Source organism: Sinocyclocheilus rhinocerous, unplaced genomic scaffold (genome assembly GCF_001515625.1).
Source record: "Sinocyclocheilus rhinocerous isolate Xijiao unplaced genomic scaffold, SAMN03320098_v1.1 scaffold3043, whole genome shotgun sequence".
Lineage (NCBI taxonomy): Eukaryota > Metazoa > Chordata > Actinopteri > Cypriniformes > Cyprinidae > Sinocyclocheilus > Sinocyclocheilus rhinocerous.
Genome location: NW_015654630.1, coordinates 125,580 through 131,591, shown reverse-complemented (window position 1 = coordinate 131,591; position 6,012 = coordinate 125,580). Strand labels below are relative to the sequence as shown.

Below are 6,012 nucleotides of genomic sequence, written 5' to 3'. Positions count from 1 at the left end.
AAGTAGTCAAACCTGTTCATTAGAAGGGTGTGTCCCAATACTTTTGGCAAAAAAGTGTATGTGCCCGTACATGCATCTTAAAGGGATAGTTCACCCAAAAATGAATATTTGATGTTTATCTGCTTACCCCCAGGGCATCCAAAATGTAGGTGACTTTGTTTCTTCAGTAGAACGCAAACGGAGATTTTTAACTCAAACCGTTGCAAGTGCAAGAAACTGAACAGTATTTATATCGTTTTTTACCTCTGATTTTATAAGTGCATTACCGCCACCTATCTCTCAAAATGGACCATTGACACTCCTAATTGAGATTGTAGATAGAGTGTCAATGGTCCATTTGAGAGATAGGTGGCGGTAATGCACTTATAAGTCTGCGATCCGCCGTAAAGCAAGAAGAAGAAGAAGACACGTCACGCGCCGGTTATCGAGGACGCGCTCAGGACAGTTCAGACATTGCGGTGAAAATCAGAGGTATTGTTTGTGTTTTTTTTTTACTCTCAAAGCCGTGATTCCCATCCACTGACATTAGAGGACTGACAGACTGCAACAGTTTGAGTTAAAAATCTCCGTTTGTGTTCTACTGAAGAAACAAAGTCACCTACATCTTGGATGCCCTGGGGGTAAGCAGATAAACATCACATTTTCATTTTTGGGTGAACTATCCCTTTAAATGTTGTTATATTTCTTAATATCCATACAGGGTATTTTTTGACCTCTGACTACTTTGATTGGAGGCTGAGGACATCTTTTATGTAATTGTATGAATCTGTGTTGTATAAATATGGCCCATCTTCCTTAATAAAGTTGAGAATGTTATGGTACTACACTTAGTGGTTGATCCGTGATCCGTACGGACCAAGCCCCACGGTTCGGCATGCATGTGATCCGCGGATTAATTGCAAAATTTAACCATAATAGAGTATAAGTTTATCATTTGTTCGTATTTACACAAGCAACCGAATTTTAAACAATTCCAGAGAGAAAAGGTGAAAGGGAACTCGAACTTCTCTATGCGCACAGCCGCACACACATGAAGCGCGCACACCGAACTGAATCCTCTTCTGAATCCTCTGAACAGACACATACACATAAAATTATGACAAAATACCCATCTCGACAATCATTCAGGTAAACACAGTCAGTTATATCTCAAGTGAATGAAAACAGCTGAGAAAGAAATCGGATGTGAAGTGTATCATTATATCGGATCTGTGCATCAGGTCACAATCTCTTTTCTTGCTGATCCGAAAAATGATCCGATCCGTGGGTCAAAAACCGTAATGTGATCCGAACCGTGAGATTTGTGATCCGTTGAACCACTAACTACACTAGCTCTCTGTGTCTGCTTGATCAATTAATTAATTTGTATCAGTATTTTAATCCATCAGGCAAAGGAATTGGAGACGACACGGCCGCAAACAACATTGTGAGTATGTAGCAATATAAATCATGTTTTCCATTTAAGTCACATCTGAATTTTCTCCAGGTTCAGATGAGGTCAAGGGTGTTTGCTGCAGGGTGACGGCACACACTGGGTGACCGGAGCCCACTGTGTCCAGGAAAAGGGACACGGATAGAAGAGCCACAGGGAATTAGAGACGACACCGCACTCAATGAAGTGCACATGTTATGCTGCAATTAAGGTAATGCAATCACAATCAAACACTTGGATTGTCACATACTGCAGAGCAAGTTTTTTTTTTTCAGGTGTAAGAGGACGACAGCAAGAGAATCAAAGGTGATAACGCACAGTCAGCCAGTCATTTTCACAAAATAACACCTTACAAGACAATCAAGACCCCTCAAAAAAGCTGAGGTTGACTGGCAGTGAAGCTTCCATGAACCAAAAGAAGTTTCTTTATAGTAGAGAAAGGTTAATTCAATTAGTGAAATGTTGTTCACACTAACAAAATTTTTTTCTTTTTGGAACAATTACTTGGAATCACTGGGGAAAAAAAGACTTCATTTTAAGAGTATAACATGTACGCATATTAAAATGTCTTCATTTAGCTTGAGATTGCACAATGCAATCTATTGGCAAAATATTACAGTACCCATAATCCTGAATAGAGATCTCCCAATTAGAATCACTGAAAAATGGATACAGTGTCATGTATCACACACATTTCAATCATATCACCTATTCATCCTGCATGATATTTGTGATCAGATCCAGATGATTGCTACTTGCGGCTATATTTTTGATGTTATTGTTTCATCAGCTGGAAACGGAAGAACATGACCAGGGACACTGAGAGTCATGTGACCTCATTGCTCTTGTATCATGAACTCAAGTTCAGTGTTGATTTATGCTTACAGTTTCTATTAAATATCAATATTGAGAACTCATCAATCAAAGCTATTCCAATCAAAGAGCACATGCTTTTACTGGCAATGAGCAGCATTTGAGCTGATTCTGTTAACATGCAGATCATCAACATTTTAGCTTTGCATAATTTGTCTGAATATTGGCCGGAACAAAAACAAGGATAAACAGATCTGGCTTACTTCAGGAAAATGAAATGTAAGCAAACCTGTAAGCAAATGCCCGGAATTTATTTTAGGGTGAGTCTAATGTTCTCTGTTGCTTAATATTTCTGTCTTAAAGGGTTCATATGATGTTGCTAAAAATAACATTATTTGGTGTATTTGGTGTAATGAAATGTGTTTATGCGGTTTAAGGTTAAAAAAACACATTATTTTCCACATACTGTACATTATTGTTTCTCCTCCATTATCAACATGGATATTAAAATCACCAACTATTAAAACTTTATCTGCAGCCAGCACTAAGTCGGATATAAAATCAGCACATTCTTTCATAAAGTCTGTATGGTGCCCTGGTGGCCTGTATATAGTAGCCAGTACAAACGACATGGGGGATTTATCATTAACACTTGTTTCTCTGGACAATGTTATATGAAGCACCATTACTTCAAACGAGTTATACTTGAAGCCCGCCTTCTGAGAAATACTGAAAACATTGTTATAAATTGAAGCAACACCTCCCCCTTTACCTTTTGGATGTAGTGTAGTGTAGTAATTTAGGAGGTGAAAATACTGTGAAATGACATACATACAAATGGCATGAAACTTGAAAGCATAACAACTGAAGGTCTATGAAACGTCAGGGTTTTTTTAAACAATGGCACTTTAATTTTTTTACTCAAATTTTAGTGCAATCATATAGCCTATGAAGCGGCAGCAGCCGGCAGAGGATTTTGCTTGCTCTTAAAGCCTTCCTCAAACATCTACATTCACAAATAAAACTATGATTTTTGCAAAAAGAATGATTAATTATCAACTGAGAATTTGTTATTCATATGGTCTGGTGGTCATACGGCGTATGCCTGTGAATATACGGGACAAACTGCGTTCCGTATAGCTTTCGTACGGGACGCTTCTTTGATCCCTTAAATTCGGGACATTTCTATATTATACGGAACGGTTGCAACCCTATCGCAGGCTGTACTCTGCGAATTGTAATTGTTTAAATGAATGTACAGACACAGTATGTTATTTACAAGTGTGCTGAGTCTGCTGACTCTAGACTCAAGATAAGCATACAGGTATTTTGCTGGATCAGTGTTTGTGTTTTTGTGTGTTCATTTACATACAGGTTGTTGATGTGTTCATCTGTGCTCCTGGCTGCTGATTGGCTAGAACCAGATATCACCGTATTGATAAACTGTATAAATGCATTCTGAAGCAGCTGTGAAAGAATCAGGCAGATTCTGCTGACAGACCACAGAGAGTTCAGAAAGGTTTCTTGTTCTGGATTTGAAGAAACTGTTCCTTAGAGCAGTCTTACTGGCTCTGGTTCAGTTTTAATTTACAAACCAAACAGAATTAAAAAAATGCTGGGTTAAATACAACCCAGTGCTGGGTAAAATAGGGACAAACCCAGCAATTGGGCTGTTTTGACCCAGGGGTTGGGTTAAATGTTTAGCATTTTTTAGAGTGTATGATTTAAAAATGTGCATGTAATGCCTTTTTTTTCCCTGCTTTTTTTACGATCACATAATTTGTTATGTTGACGTAATAAACTGAGACAATGCACATCAAAGTTTTGGTGAGAAAACGACCAGCGCTAACGGTGCACTTGCTAAAAGCAGATCTGGTTGTGGCATTGGTGGTGTTGTGATAATACTGTATACCGTGATAAAGCTTTAGCAATTATTGCAACATGAAAATCTGATAGCGTCACAAGCCTAGCTCCCACTTTAAGTGAACCTTAGTTCCCAGGATATCTACAGTATAAGATGGATTAAAATGCTGATAAACGCATGAAAAGATGAGACCAACACTTGTATGACTAATGTTAAAGTGTTAAATTATAAAAAGAGAAAATTTATTCTGTGGCACTTAAATTTTTTTTTTAGGTGCAAGTCAAATAGCAAGTTCCAAGAGTTTGTTTTGCCTTGTTTTGTTGGTACTGATTGAAACAACATTTTATCATGTTTTTACACCCAAACTTCTCCCAGGTTCAAATGCAGTCGAGGGTCTTTACTGCAGGGTGACGGCACACACTGGGGCGATTGGGGCGACTGGAGTAATACATGTGAAGGAAAAGCGATTTGTGGTATCAAGACGCAGATAGAAAAGCCACAAGGACGAGGAGATGACACCGCTCTCAATGACGTGCGCATGTACTGCTGCGATTAAGGTGATGTGAACGCAATCAAACACTCGGATCACAGCTGTTTGGATCTCAGTGATGTTAGTGCTGGCTTATCTGAGTTTGGCTTTTCTTTCAGGTGTTAGAGGACAACAACAAGAACAGCAAGAAGATCAGATGGATCATAATTGATCAGCAAACTGTTATGAGCTCACATTAACCATGTCATACAACAGCTAGTCAAAAAATAAAGCCTGAGATGTGATCAGGACCTCAACACAAAGCAAAGACTGACAGTACATCTCACTTATTGTGTCTTATCAGTCCATGCATTTCAAATCCATGAACTCCATACTCCACATTAACTGTAAAGCTGTAAACCTGCTTTTTTCTGTAACATCTATTAAAATATTAATTTAGCTTGAAATGACATTAGTGTTTGTCTGTTGATTAATGTGCTTCTTCGTTGACCTGATTGAAATCATTAACAGTTGAATATTTCTTTGCATCTCATTCATTCATTTTTTTTAGTTTTCATGATTGACTAATCAAAAAATGAAGAAATGCTTTGTGAAGAACAGGCACATTTAATGCTTTAATTCAAGCATCAAAGCATGAGAGGAATCCTTACAATATATAATTAAATTATTTCTGTGAATCCACTAAATATCAAAATAAAAATTGCATTCAATAAAAACTTTCCAAAAGGTCCAAGCAATGCCATTTGAAAGGAGTTTTTTTATGTTGTCTAAACAGCTAAAACATCACAATAACCCACAAGTAATCCACACCACTCCAGTCCATCATTTAACATCTTGAGAAGATGAGAGAAACAAATCCATCGTTAAGACGTTTTTAACTAAAATATCCATAATCCATAATTACACTTACTCCCGTGAAAAAGTCCAAAACAGCTCTAAACAAATATGTGGCTGGATTTTGATGTGAGAGACAAAAGGAGATGCACTTTTTCACAGGAGGAAGCGTTATTATGGATTATGGACTCGGATTTTTAGTTAAAAACTCCCTGTTTTACTCTGTACTGAAGCCTGATTTGTTCACGTTTGTGTAGCTGCACAAACCAATGGCGCTTTAGCCCGCCAGAAGGGTTGGAGCCGACCTGTATATAAGTCGGCTCGCAGCGCCATTCATCAGATCATTCTCCTTCAGCGACGAGGATCATCTCTTCGCTGACTCTGGAAGAAGCCAAGAAGCCGAGGAAGAAGAAACTCCAGCTCTGCTCGCCGCCGTCGAAGACGCCTGAAGCAGCGAGGATTCACTGTGGCCATCCGGCGCTTGAAGAGCAAGCAAGAGCAATTCCTAAAGAGCACATTTCTCAGCGTGCGTTGTTTCAAATGTCGCGCCCCGAGTGTGGCTCATGCAAGGACCCCTTG

At 38.7% G+C, this 6,012-nt stretch overlaps 1 protein-coding gene across 1 annotated transcript in view; it reads left to right on the top strand.

The window, feature by feature from the left end:
- The window catches only part of LOC107717697 (vitelline membrane outer layer protein 1-like), a 29,250-nt gene that overhangs the window by 18,043 nt on the left and 5,195 nt on the right, over nucleotides 1–6,012 (top strand). The window lies entirely within an intron of this gene.